Source organism: Phacochoerus africanus, chromosome 10 (assembly GCF_016906955.1).
Source record: "Phacochoerus africanus isolate WHEZ1 chromosome 10, ROS_Pafr_v1, whole genome shotgun sequence".
Lineage (NCBI taxonomy): Eukaryota > Metazoa > Chordata > Mammalia > Artiodactyla > Suidae > Phacochoerus > Phacochoerus africanus.
In genome coordinates this window covers 35,151,686-35,166,313 of record NC_062553.1, presented here as the reverse complement: position 1 = coordinate 35,166,313, position 14,628 = coordinate 35,151,686, and the positions used below count along the sequence as shown (strand labels likewise).

General features: G+C 36.9%; 1 long non-coding RNA gene across 1 annotated transcript in view; it reads right to left on the bottom strand.

Annotated features, from left to right (window-relative positions):
- Window positions 1-14,616, bottom strand: part of LOC125110377 (uncharacterized) — a 51,295-nt gene extending 36,679 nt beyond the window's left edge. The window contains exon 1 of the long non-coding RNA XR_007130587.1: window positions 14,564-14,616. This is a non-coding gene — a long non-coding RNA (uncharacterized LOC125110377). The remainder of the gene's footprint in view (window positions 1-14,563) is intronic.
- Window positions 14,617-14,628: the final 12 nt, after the last annotated feature.

Genomic DNA, 14,628 nt, shown 5'->3' with positions numbered 1-14,628 from the left:
TTAGAAGCAAAATATATTTTTAAATCCTCAAATAGCACATAATAATGAACTATTTTATGTTTGAGAAGACAAATGCTATTTGTGTTGTGAGTTGATCTCTTCTTTAAGGACAAACTACTTACAAAATTAGGCATTGCTTGTTTGATCTACCAATAACAGGTTTGTAAGTGAAGCATAAGAGAATGAGGAGAATAAAGGTGGTATCCCATTTCTAACAGTTTCACCAAAATGGTAAAAATGGGTTTAAATGCCTGCAAAGGTCCAACACAATTGGGAACTGGAGAACTCAAACGTAGGTTCATGGGTATATGGATTGCTGCAGTTTGCTGCTTTCACTTCAGTATCATTTAGGAAATGTGAGATTCTTTATCCAAGCCACAACAAAAATCATCACCAGACACTATTTGGCAATGTTGTGAATCCCTCTAAACCTCAGTTTTTTTCTTGGATTTTTACCAGCCTACTACCCTCTTGGCTTAGTTCTGAGGGTCAAATTAGATAATGTATTTAAAGCAAATTATAACCTGCCAACTTACTTTTTCCCCCTCAGTTGCTAATAAGTCAAACACAAGCTAGGCAAACAAGAATTTGACAATAACTTCCACAATCAGAGTACAATATAAGGGGGTTCTCTTATAGCAAAGTGGGTTAAAGATCTGTTGTTGTCACTGCAGTGGTTTGGGTCACTGCTGTGGTGTGGGTTTAATCCCTGTCCCAAGAACTTCTGTATGCCATGGGCACGGCCAAAAACACAGAAACAAAACAAAGTACAATATAAGACACAGAATGAAGATTCATGGCTAACACAACTGGAAGGAGGAGAGTGAGGTACCACCATTCATAGGGAATCAGAGTGCCTACTGTGTGCCGGTCACTATGCATACTGTGTTCTATGCACATTGTATCATTTAACCCTCACAATAAGCCAACAATATAGTGCTATTGTTTCTCCTTTTTCACTGATGAGAAATATAAAGCTTAGGTTAATTAACTTTTCCAAAGCCAGAGAAAAATAAAGAATAAGGCCAAACCTCACTTATTTAACAAATAATTATTGAGCACCTACTCTGTGTGAGGCTTGTTCCACACAGTATATAATAAATGCCCACTAAAATAAATGAAAAATGGAAGTAAACTAGGAGGTGGAGATTGATATTCTGAATAAGATGTTCAGGGAAGTCCTCATGTTGAACATGTTAAGTTTGACATGCTTGTTGGGCATCCAAGAGTGTTTGTCAAGTAGGCAGAGTACAGGAGAGGAGGCAACATTTGAGTAATTGCTCAAAAGCAGTGAGGGAGTTGGATGAGCAGCTATCTAAGGGAAAGGCATTTAAGGGAGAATGAACAGCAAGTAGAAAGACCCTGAGATCGGAAGTCGATGTGGGTGAAGCTGAGGCAGAGAAGGGAAGCACAGCGGGTGATGAAATCTGGCTGTCATGGTAGAGGGGACAGATGATATAGGACCTTGGAGTTCAGTCAGGTCTTCGGCATTTGCTCCAGTTAAGAAAATGGGGTTTCAATCCTAGAGGGACCTGTTTTAACAGGATCCCTTTGGCTGCTATGCTGAGAAGAATCTGAAGAGAGGAAGCAGGGAGATTGATAGAACATGTCTTCAATATCCAGACAACAGAAGGTAGCACTTTGAACAGGTGTGATAACTGTCAAAGAGTGGTAAGTTGTCAGATTCTCAACATAGTTGAAAGTAAAGCCAACAGGATTTACAGGTGGATTGAATACAGTGTATAAAGAGAAAGATAGGAGTGAAAAATGACAGCAAGATTTGAAGGCTGAGCAACCAGAAAGATAAATTGCAGTTAATTTGGGGGAGGAAGAGATTTAGTGGCAAATACCAGGAGCTCAGACTTGGATATGGTAAGTTGGATATTCTTATTAGATGTTCAAGTGTATTTGTAAAGTAGGAAACTGGATATATCGGACTGGAGTTTAGGGGGGAAACTCTAAGGTTGGAGAAATAAATCTGAATAAATAAAACTAATTTAATATAATGTTACACATAAACTTAATTCCAGATCAATTTAATTCTCAAACCTAGCTCTCAAACCTATTTGTTGGGAGCAATTCTCTCTTGTATTTCTAAATGTCTCAGGTTATTTTTCAAGGATGTTTGTTTATACAACAAATCTCCTTGGTGACTAGAGAGAGTGTCCCCCTCCAGGCTCTAGGACAAATTTGTTTCCTGATCAAGGTACTTAAAATAATGTCTCCCTTGGAAGCAAAAACAGACAGATTGGCTTGCAGCTGGCCACCCCCTTAGGAAACTTGTTTCCCAGGCCAAGCTGTGACACAAACCCATGGTGTGTGCAATGTCCACCAGGATCCACTCTGTGTCACCCCCATGAGATGAGACCAAGGGAGAAGCTCGTGCTGCTTGATGTCCCATGAGTAATAAGCTGTCTTGATCCACTAAGCTCATGGTTTCCTTACCAACCACATTGATGGCAATGTGGGAAGTTGATCTAGTAGCCAAAGTAGCAGCTGCTGCTTAGGAATTATTTGACTATTTAACTATCATAGAAGAGGAACCATTGAAAATTTGGTAACAAGGGAAGAGGTATAATCTGACCTGAAGTGTGAAGTTAAAATTTCTCTGATATCAGAGGGAAAGCAGGACTAGAGAGGGAAAGAGTGGAAGAAGAAAAACCAGCCAGGTTGTTGTTGCAGCAATCCGTGCATGAAATGAAAAAGGACCAAACAGAGGTGTTAACCAAGGGGGTTCCTTTCTCATACAAGAAAAGTAGAGATAAGCATGGTTGCTACATTCCTGTGGAAACTCTGTGTTGAGTGTCCATGTGGTTTTCCTCTTGCTCATGGCCTCAAGCAGTTGCCTTGAGCATCAGATCTTCAAATAACCATCTCCATAACAACAGGAAAGAAGAAGAGACATCTGTTGTCCAGGCATTTCTTTGTCTTTTAATCAGAGAGGAAGATCTTTCTTGGAAGCCTTCAGCTGGTTTCCCCTCAGAGCCTGTTAATCAGATTGGGCCAAATGCCCATGCTTTCAATGCATGAAAATTTGAGATAATGAAATCTGGCCCATTCAGGATCTACAGTGGGAAACAGGTTCTAACACTAGTGAAGAGAATGGAATTGGCTGTTGGACAGACAGCCAATAGTGTCTCCTAGAGTATCTGATTGGATGTGGAGGTTGAGAGAGAAGGAGAATTCAAAAAGATTGCCTAAACACCTGGCTTGGACCATTGTCTGGATGGTATTGTCATTCATGGACCAAACAAGGTGAGAGGAACAGGTTTAGGGTAGGGGGTGATAAGAGTTCTTTGAATACATTTGAATTTCTAGTTGGAAAGCCCAAAGCTCAGTTTCATGGGAGTCCAGAGCTCAAGACTGAGAACCAAGCTAGAGTTAGAAGTTTAGGACAATATAACTGAAGTCACAGAGAAAAGTGTTTGTTCAGACACTGTGATTAAAGAGGGTCAAAGATGGATGCTTGGAGAGAGAAGCCCATTTGACAGACAGAAAAGGAAAACTCCATGAATGTAACAAAGCAGGAGAGAGCAGTATTTTAAGATGGAAAAAGAGACCAGTGGTACTAAATGCTTTCCAGAGATAAAATAAAATGAACAATGTCTATCAATTTTAGCCACAAATATGGCATGATGACCATTGCCAAGGAAGAAAAATAAATAAGGAATTAGTTATAGATAAGCGATTTTTTTGGTTATTTGTTAGGGTCTTTATTTTTTAAATTAATTTATTTATTTATTTATTTTGGCTTTTTAGGGCTCCACCCCTGGCATAGGGAGCTTCCCAGACTGTGGGTTGAATCAGAGCTATAGCTGCTAGCCTACACCCACAGCCATAGCAACACCAGATCTGAGCCATATCTGCAACCTACACACAGCTCACAGTAAGACCAGATCCTTAACCCACTGAGTGAGGCCAGGGATTGAACCTTCGTCCTCATGGATGCTAGTCAGATTTGTTTCCGTTGAGCCATGACGGGAACCCCCAGGCACTTTATTTTTTAATGACAGCAATGTGAGCCCATGGAGGAGAGGGCTGGGAGTCAGGGGGCTGAGCGTGACCTACAATGGCTACACAGTTATGATGTACAATTGTCAGGAAGTGTCTGCACCTCAGATCTTTATAGAGGCAGCACAGACACCTCCTGACAGAGTTTAGGATGGTCAATAAAGTGCCTTTCATCTCCCCAACATATAAAATATTACTGGGGGCCACTGATACAACTACACCCCTTGCTTATCATCACTATTTTATATGCTGAAGAATATATATTCTTTATCAAGGTTAATTTTCTTACACTAATTTGCCTCAGTCCACTACCCACAAAAATGGGCAAAAATGAATATTCTAGCCAAATAAAAGATTCCTATGGCAGTGATCTGAGGCAGAGTCCCAATTTGTATGAAGAGTAGTCATTTAAAAAAAATTCTAAAATTTTACATTACTGCATTTTGTGTTTTTCAGTTCTCTGGTAATCTTTCAAATATTATAAGTGAAAGTGGACACTAAGTTTTATATTATAGCAAATTTAAATTTCAGTAAAGTTCACCTTTTTAATAGTCCTCACTGCATGTTACTGCTATGCTATAGGTCAGCCAGAGTGATCTGCTCTCCATAAAGAACAATGGATAAAACAAAACCCACAGTTTAAAAGTAAATGCACAAGTAGCAGCACAACCTGTATTATATCAGGTTCAAGTACGCCCTCTTGTGTATAAGTGTAGCATAGTGGCTCCCACTTCAAATTGAATACAATGAATAGGGAACACTGGCTTTGTGCCAGGTGCTAGGCTGGGTGCTGAGTCCACAGCTATGGACAAGACCTACATGGTCCCTATTCTCATGGAGATTATTTTGGACCTATTTTCATTATTACAAAAGTTTAAAATCCATTTGAAAACCTCTGTATGAAGATTAAGTATTTCATTATATGATACAAATAGTTCTATCAGATAAAAAATTACATTGCCGCTAATTTCTCTAGTCTTAAATTATTGACTCATCTGGCCCTTAAACTTTTCTCCTTAACTTCTAGTGGTAAAAATTTCATAATACACTGATTTAGTTTTATAGCTATTATTTACAAAGATATAATCTTTAATACAATGATGCTGTAATGTTTAATTCAAAAGATCTTATTTAATCTTAGTGTTAGTTGTCATTGAAAAGCCTCTGAGGCTATAATTTCATAGTTTATGATCCCAGGAAAATTTTCCTTATTAAATTATAGACAAGAGACAGTGTTTTAGTCTAGGTTATTAAAATTGAAATTCCCTAAATCTTATTATGTATTCTTACCATCTGCATTTTTATGATTCTAATGTAAAGAAATCTGCTAAAAATCTCAGAGCTGACATAAAGTCCTCAAATGTTACTGCCTGGTCTTTGTGGCTTTTGAAAATAAAACTTCTTGTTTTAATTTAAAGGAATAGAATAGCAACTCAATTGTGACGGCTGCAGACAGATTACAAATCACACCATCCAGAAGGAAACTTCCTATGATAAGATGTAAAACCACAGGGGGCAGATTGGGGAGAATTTGATTTCAATGAAACCTTTAAATCAATAATCTTCCCTTCTAGATTTTAGAGGACTATTGCTTCACCCTTAACAATGAAATCCTCATATCTCTGTATCAGGAGGGTGTCTCCTCATTCCTAAGTGTGAAGACCACTGTGCATGTAATTGCCCAATCCCTTTTATTTTTACTGTAAGATTCTCTAATTCTACCTTAGTGTTTGGGGGCCGGGGGGGGGAGGGGCTCTAATTTAGGTGAGTCCTGTGGTGGTGAATTTAACCCCTCCTCCAAGTATATCAAACCTAAACAATCCCAAATAAACCTAGAACCTAAATGAAAACAATGAGCCTGCTATGCAAATATAGCTTGAGGTCCAATTTCCAGTTTCTCTTTACAACCAAATGATTGACTCAAATGCCCACTCACATTCAAAATCAAAACCCCTCATTGGCCTTCTCAGACCATGTATTGTATTTCCTTTAAAAAAAATGGATGACAGGAGCATTTTCCACTTTGTCCTAGGAATGCTTTTGCCCATTTTATTGCATATGCAAATATCTGGCTAAAATTATGAATGAAAGGTTATTAAATTTTAAGGTAGCCTTCATTGCCTGCCTTGCCCATGGGATCCTGAGTCATGAGCCAAGATACCTTGTCTGACAAACATTACCCCTGTATGATGCAAAAGGTAGGGCAGCATCTTTGATTGGGAGTCAAGAAGCCCACCTCAGCATGTATATCCAACATCTGTGAGAACTTTGTCATCTTGTTTGCACGTGGAGGGCTCCACACATGGTCAAAGTCTTTCTCCAATGCATTACAACAGATGGGTATAAGTTAGGAATTGCTATGAAGTCATGTGAAATAAGCCACCACCAAGACCAGCTCCATTAGAAAGAGTGTGGATCAATGATAGAGAATTGAAGCCATTTTTGCAATCAGTATGCTATAAGATGTTCACTAATGTAATGATGATTATAAAATTATCTCCTTTCTAAATCAAATCTGACCTTCCTTTTGCTTCTATTATACATTCTGAACAAAGACATCTAAAACATACATATATGCACACACAGACTTTCTGGATGCCCTCACACATGCCCATCTCCATCTCTATGGCTGCTTGCTACTTACAGCAAAGAGTCTTTCGAGATTTAGACTCACAGTTCACGTGAGGGGTTACAAATGTTTCCATGTAATGGGACATAAAGAGAAAGATCATATGGGTACAGGCATGGAGGTAAACTAGAGGAGTTTTAAGGGCATCTCTGCCCAGGCTAGTGGAAAGTTATTAATTTCTTCATCTTACATAATTCAAGACAAGAAAAACAAAATATAAAGTATTAAGAAAGACATTCAATTTTAATTTGTAGAAAACTTCCAAATGAAATCTTTTTATTTTCTGAGAACTTGATTCCATGAATATAACATTTTTTTCCATCAGGTTTTGTGCTTGATGTGGCTATATGCAATTTCTTGAGAATGACTTTTTAGTGAAGAACTTACTGCAAGTTTAAGAGTCGGTTTGAAAGGAAGCAAATATGTTGTAACAACTGGCAGAAGAAAATGTATTGCTTGTTCACTAGCTACAGCAACTAAGACACACACAGAGAGAATTCTGAAGATCTGAAGAGTATTCCCCTGGAGTATGAATCGAGTACTGATCAGAACAAACAGGTAAGGAAACTACCTGAGGCTGAGAGAGGCCCCTGAAAGGATTAGTGGGAACAGTGTCTGAGGCATTCATAGGGACAAACATAGTTCCTGTTCCCACAACTAGAATAGAAAATAACATAATGCATGAGATAAGGGTGTAATACTACTAAGCAGGTTCTTGCTTTAGAGGTAGGAAAAGTTAACTCTGGAAGAAGTCCTTCTCTATTCCTACCTTAAAAATCCTAAAAGTAAGACTCAAAGAGATCAACTGTTTCTAAGTAGATTTGCCATGTTCCAGAACAAATCCCAAGGATATTTTTAGGAAATAATAATATCCAGCACAGAAAAAGGCAAGATTTATGATGTGAAAATCAAATGAAAAATTATCAGAAATGCAAATAAGCAGGAAAGAAAATATGAACCATAATGAGGAAAAAGTCAATCAATTGAAAGAGAACCAGAAATAATACAAATAAAAAACTTAGTAGACAAGGACATTAAAAAGTTATTTTAACTGTATTCTTTATATTCATGAAGCTAAAGGAAAGGTTGAATATGTTAAGTAAAAACATGGACAATAAGAAAAAAGTACAAAACAAAATTTTAAAGACAAAAAAAAACCTACAATGTTTGAGATGGAAAATACTCTGTATTTTACTAGGTCTCAAAACGAGTCAATAAATTTAAGAAGACAAATCACGTTAAACATATTTTCTTTCTTTCTTTCTTTCTTTTTTTTTGGTCTTTTTGCCTTTTCTAGGGCTGCTCCTGTGGCATATGGAGGTTCCCAGGCTAGGGGTCTAATCAGAGCTGTAGCTGCCAGCCTATGCCACAGCCAAAGCAATGCGGGATCCGAGCCATGGCTGCAACCTACACCACAGCTCATAGCAATGCCAGGTCCTTAACCCACTAAGCAAGGCCAGGGATCAAACCCGCAACCTCATGGTTCCTAGCCAGATTCATTAACCACTGAGCCACAACGGGAACTCCACATTAAATATATTTTCTGACCACAATGGAATAAAACTAGAAATTTGAGTAGAAGGAAGATATAAAAAAATGTAGAAATTAAACAACCCTCTTCTGAATAACAAATAGGTCTAACAAGAAATAAAAAGGGAAATAGAAAATATCTTGAGGCAAATTTAAATAAAAACACAACATACCAAAATTAATAGGGTGAAACAAAAGCAGTTCTAAAAAGGAAGCCTATAGTGATAAATGCCCACTCTAAAAAATAAGAAAAGACCTCAAATAAACAGCGTAACTTTGCACTTCAAAGAACTAGTAAAGGAATAAACCAAGCCCAAAGTTAGCAGAAGAAAAGAAATGATAAATGTTGGAGCACAAATAAACACAAGAGAAAATGGAAAAAGTACAGGCCAATATCACTGATGAACTAGATGCAAAAACACTCAATGAAATACTAGCAAATTGAATTCAACAGCATATTAAAAAAAAAAATCGACATCGTGACCAAGTGGGATTTATCACTGAGATTCAAGGATGGCACAACATATGCCAATCAATTACATAATATCTCACATTAACAGAATAAAGGATAAAAAATCACATGATTATCATCATAGATATAGAAAAAGCATTTAACAAAATTCAATACACTTTCATTATAAAAATTCTCAACAAACAATTTGTAGGAGGAACTTATCTCAAAAAGGCCATATACACTAAACCCAAAGCTAACATTGAAGCTAAATGGTGAAAAACTTAAAGTTTTTTTCTAAGATCAGAAAAAAGGCAAGGATGCCTACTCTTGCCACTTCTAAACATAAAATTAGTAGAAGCCCTAGTGAAAACAATTAGGTAAGAAAAATATATAAAGGCACCCAGAATGTAAGGAAAGAAGTAAATTATGTCTGTCTGTGGATGACCTGATCCCATATGCAGAAAACTCTCTACAAAAGAATTGTTAGAACTAATACATGAATTCAGTAAAGTTGCAAAACATAAAATCAACATAAAAAAAATCAGTTGCATTTCTCTATACTAACATAGAACTATCCATACAGGGAATTTAAGAAAACAATCCCATTCACAACAGTACCAAAATAAAATATAAAATGCTTAGGAATAAATTTAACCAAGCAGATGAAAGACTTATACACTGAAAACTATAAAAGACAAATGAAAGAAGTTAAAGGACACACAAATAAATGGAAAGATAGCCCACATTAATGGATCAGAAGACTTAATATTGTTAAACTGTCCATATTATCCAAAGCAATCTACAAATTCAATGCTATCCCCTCAAAATCTCAATGGCATTTTTTACAAAAATGAAAAAAAATCCTAAAATTCATATTAAGCCAGAATGATCCTAAATAACAAAAGCAATCTTGAGAAAGAACAACAAAGCTGTAGGCACCACACCTCCCAATTTCAAAATATGATACAAAATTATAGTAATTAGTATAGAACTGGCATAAAGATAGACATATGAACCAATGGAACAGAATAGAGAGCCCAGAAATAATCCCATGCATAAACAGCCAACTGATCTTTGACAAGGCAGCCAACTACACAGAATGGAGAAAGAATTGTGTCTTCAACAAATGGTGCTGGGAAAGGTGGATATTCACATACAAAATGATGAAGTTGGACACAAAAATCAATTCAAGATAGATGGAAAACAAATACATGACCTTAAATGATAAAATTCCTAGAAGAAAATATAGGGGGAAATATTCTTGACATTGGTTTGGCCATGATTCTTGAAGATAACACCAAAATAACTGGCAGCAAAAGCAAAAATAAACAAGCAACACTATATCAAACCAAAAACCTTCTTCACAGTAAAGGAGGTAATCAACAGAATGAAAATGCAACCTAGGATGGTGGAAAATATTTTCAGACTATATATCCAGTAAATGGTTAATATCCAAAATACACAAGGAATTCCTACAACTCAATAGCAAGATAACTAACTCAATCAAATAATGGGAAAAGGACTTGAATAGATATTTCTCCAAAGGAGACACAAAAATGACCAAAATGAAAAGGTGCTCAGTTTCCCTAATCATGAGGGAAATGCATATCAAAACTATAGTGGATATCCTGTCACACCAGTTAGGATGGCTATTACAAAAAAAGAGAAAAAAGATAAGAAATGTTAGTGAGGATGTGGAAAAATTAGAACATTTGTTCACTGCTGGCATGAATGTAAAATGGTATAGCCACTATGGAAAACAGTATGGAGATTCCTCAAAAAATTAAAATAGAACTACCATATTACCCAGCAATCCCACTTCTGGATATGTATCCAAAAGATATATCTGCATTCCCATGTTCACTGCAGAGCCATTCACAATAGCCAAAATATGGAAACAATTCAAATGTTCATCAACAAATGAACAGATATAAATAAAATATGATATATACATGCAATGAAATATCATTCAACCTTCAAATGAAAAAAATTCTGCAATATGAGTCAATATGGATGAACTCTGGGCACATTAGGCTAATAGAGATTAAGCCAGTCACAGAAGGACAAATAATGCATGATCTGGCTTATACAAGGTACCTAAAACAGCCAGACACAGAGAAGGGGAGAATATATTGTTCACTGCCAGAGACTAGGTGGCAAGGGAAATGAGAATTTCTTGATCAATGTGTATAAAGTTTCAGTTATATAAGATGAGTAAGTTCTAGGGATTTACTGTGTAACATATTGCCTATTATGTTAACAAGAGTGTACCACACACTTAATTAACATTTTTGTTAAATGGGTAGATCTCATATTAACTAAAGGCAGGAGGTGGACATATGAAAACATTTGGAAGTAATAGGTATGTTTATTTCCTTGATTCTGATGATGGTTTCCCAGGTGTATGCATATGCCCCAATTCATCCACCTGTACACCTTAAATACATGCACTCATACCTCAATAACTATTTTAAAAAACAACTTTAAGCAAAAAGACATAAGTTAAACATAAGAGAATGGAAAATATATTGCACTTAAATAGTAATCAAAAATGTTAGAATGGTGATATTAACATCAGACAAAGAAAACTGAGAATATTACTAAAGATAAAGAAGATCCTTTTGTAATAATAAAGTGGTTAACTCATCAAGAATACATAACAAACCTAAATATTTATGCACTATAACAGAGTATCAGAAGACATGAATCAGACACTGATAAAATGCCAACAAAAATATACACAAGTCCATAATAATTGTCTATATTTTCAACACTACTCTCTCATTAATTGATAATGAGTAACATAAAATCAGCTGATATAAGCGGACAAATAATCCTACATTCCTGGTACTATAGGTAGAAAAACTGGGCAGGAATACTTTCAAACCCTCAATCCCAAAGAACAGCTCTTATTACTTAGTCTCTGTTTAAGACAGAATCTTCAAAGAAGCCACTGAAAGGCTTGTTTTAGTTTTCCCAATAACTGTCTAGTGCTAAAGCCACTCTCACAGGAAAAGTGGCATTTGTCAAAAACTTTACAGGCAAATGTTGCTTCCAGCACAAAGTCCATCACCTTGACCAAGAAAAATCATGGCCCCCATCAGGCTTATCTCAGCAATGCAAGGGATATTTAACATTCGAAAATCAATTCGCTGTAATTCACCAACACATTGAAAGAGCGAACCATACCATCATTTCAATACATGGAAGGAGTGTTTGGTAAAACCTAACATTCTTGATTAAAAAAAAAAAAAAGAACAAAACAATATAAAACCAAACATCATCAGCCACTAGTGAAATGCCTAGTAGTAGGGATGGGACAAAGAAAATACAAAATGAGCCTGGATTCTTTTTGTGTCTGGATTTTCACAGCTATAATGTAATCCCCCACCTATTCTACCTTCCTCTTCCTAAACACAATCTACTAATCTCTCATTAAGCTTAAGTAATTTCCCATTACTTATAATAAAGTCCAACTTCTAGGCGTAGCCTACAAGGCAATTCATTTCACCTCCATCTCTCTCTCCAGATTCATTTTCTCTAGTTTTTGAAATACATACTATCCTTAGTCACATGGAAATCATTCAGAATTCCATATGTGTGCTTTTCATTTTCCTGCCTTGGTATAAACTATTTTGGTGGCTTATAGGGTCCTCCTCTGTAAGGACAAAATCCAGCCTTTCTGATGTATTCCTGACCCAACTTCAACCTGTTCTTTACAGGTATACAGGGTGATTTTTGTTTTACACACAAATCTGATCACAGTACATATCCTGCTAAAACATTTTGTAGCACATAGAAATTTCATAGACTGTAAATTCCAATGTGACTTCTCTTATTTTTCTGTAATATAGCTACATAATACACAGCTTTAATGGAACTTTTACTTAAATCTTTCCTTCAAGCCCCATTCTCAGGAGGGCAGGCAACTTAAAAGTTATTTTCAGCTTCATTTAATTGTTTTAGGGTTTCCTTAGCCATTTCAAGTGTAAAGTCTATCATTTGTAAGTATCCCTCTTCCCCACCTTTCACTCAGGATAAGGTGGGGAGATTATAGGTGTCTACATCAGTGAAGGAATCTGTGCTGGAGTCATTTTCTCTTCTCTGACATCTATTTAATGGACAAGCATCACTTCCTGTGTGTTCGGTGTTAAGTATATATATCCCCATTGGTGTCTCCTGAAACATCTTTTGTCCATTATCCATTTGCATGATACATGTTGAGTGAACACTATTTCAGGCTCTCTACATGCTGATTTCAGCTGCAAGTCAGCAACTCAGGATCACAGAGTATGACTGCTGTCTGATGCTTCTCTCTCTGTGACCTGCAGTAGACCAGGGCTGTCATCAGGCATATATTCCTGTCACCTACTTGGCCAGTTCTACTGTACTGCTCCTGTGCTCCTGTAAATCTGTCACCTTCCCTGGGTGACAGACTGTTAAAATTTTCTACCAAACTCTTCATCCAAAACCTTGGTTCAGGAGAACTTTCTGGTAACCCTGTCATTCCATGGGGCTTTATTTAGAAGACAAGACACAGGTCCTTTCTACACTCAGGTCATGCCCAAACATAAAGGAATATCTCAAATTTAGATTCTCATGACTGAGAATACTTTCCCTTATTAGGATTTGCTAGGTGATGTCTGTATCCCCACAAAACTCTTGGTTTACCTGGAGCAAGGAAATATGTGTCTGTTTTCCTTGTGTTGGTGTCTGGTACTTAAACAGTAAACATTTCTTGAATGGACAAATGAATGACTCAGCACATTCATCCCTGTCCTTGTCAAAACAATTTTCCTGCTTAGTATTACATATTTTGCTTTTGATGGCAGTAATTGCTTGCTTTCATCCTGGTACAAAGAGCATGGCATATGAGTTGCAAGAGGTGAGAAACACCAGCTTGAGAGAAAAGGAAGACAGGATATGACACAATGCAGTTAAAGCAGAATTAACCATTGTCAGCACTTATACCAAGAGCAGAACTTGTTCTTCTAGTGTTAGAAACACATAAGTAGAACCATTGAGAAAGAATATGTTACAAAAACATCCCTCTGTGGTCCAAGAATATTCCCTGCAAGGCTCTTTTTTACTTGTAGGTCTTTTTGACTACAGTAGTTGTACAATTGATTTTTGTTAGATGATAAATTATAGTACTGGGGAGGTATTAAAAACTGCCTTTGTAAGCTAACTCAAGGCTATAGTGCAGAGAAACGTTGCTGTTTGAAGTTATATATGGAAATGGAACACTGTTCTTGCCTTTAAAAATGTAAGTTGGGGGATTCATTTGACTTAGAGAAGTTGGCTGGATTTACAACTCAGGTGCAGAACTTCAGTTAAGGAATTTGGGGACATAGTGTTACACATTTATCTTAACTTTGCAGTGTACAAGGAAACTTGAGTTTGCCTGTCACCTCATGCAGGTAGTCAGATTATAGGTCCTATCAGAATTCTAAATGTTCCTATTGGGACTCACATGATATTTCTTTGAGTGACTGATACTTTCTTAACAACTTCCTCATTTCCCTCATGAACAAAGATTTGCAATACTCAGTTCAAAACTGATTCTGCTTCCCTTTCCTACAACCTCAGTACAAGTTCCTATCTCACCAAAATCTCCTTCCAGAGTTTACTCTGAACCACTTCAAGGTTTCCCATGGTACACAGTTTGCCCTTCTGCAGCACGTTAAACTTGACTTTGATGAGCTTATTGATAAAAAGCGCTCAGCTGTCACTGTGCTTGCAAAGGAGACATTCAACAGCTTGGAGTAGAGAGAGAATTCATATTGCTATTATAAGCAGCAACTAAAGTAATGCCGATGTACGGGCCTTGCAGTCCTACACGCTAAATCTCATTAACCCAAAGACTCTATCGCAATTCAACCTCTGAGGGATGAAAAAAAAGAAGTGTGGAGGCAAGGGCCCAGGATCTCGAGACTCACGTTAAGGCAGAGTTTCCTGTATTGCTTAACTCACAAGGACCTCTACGCGGCACATCCCTAGCAAG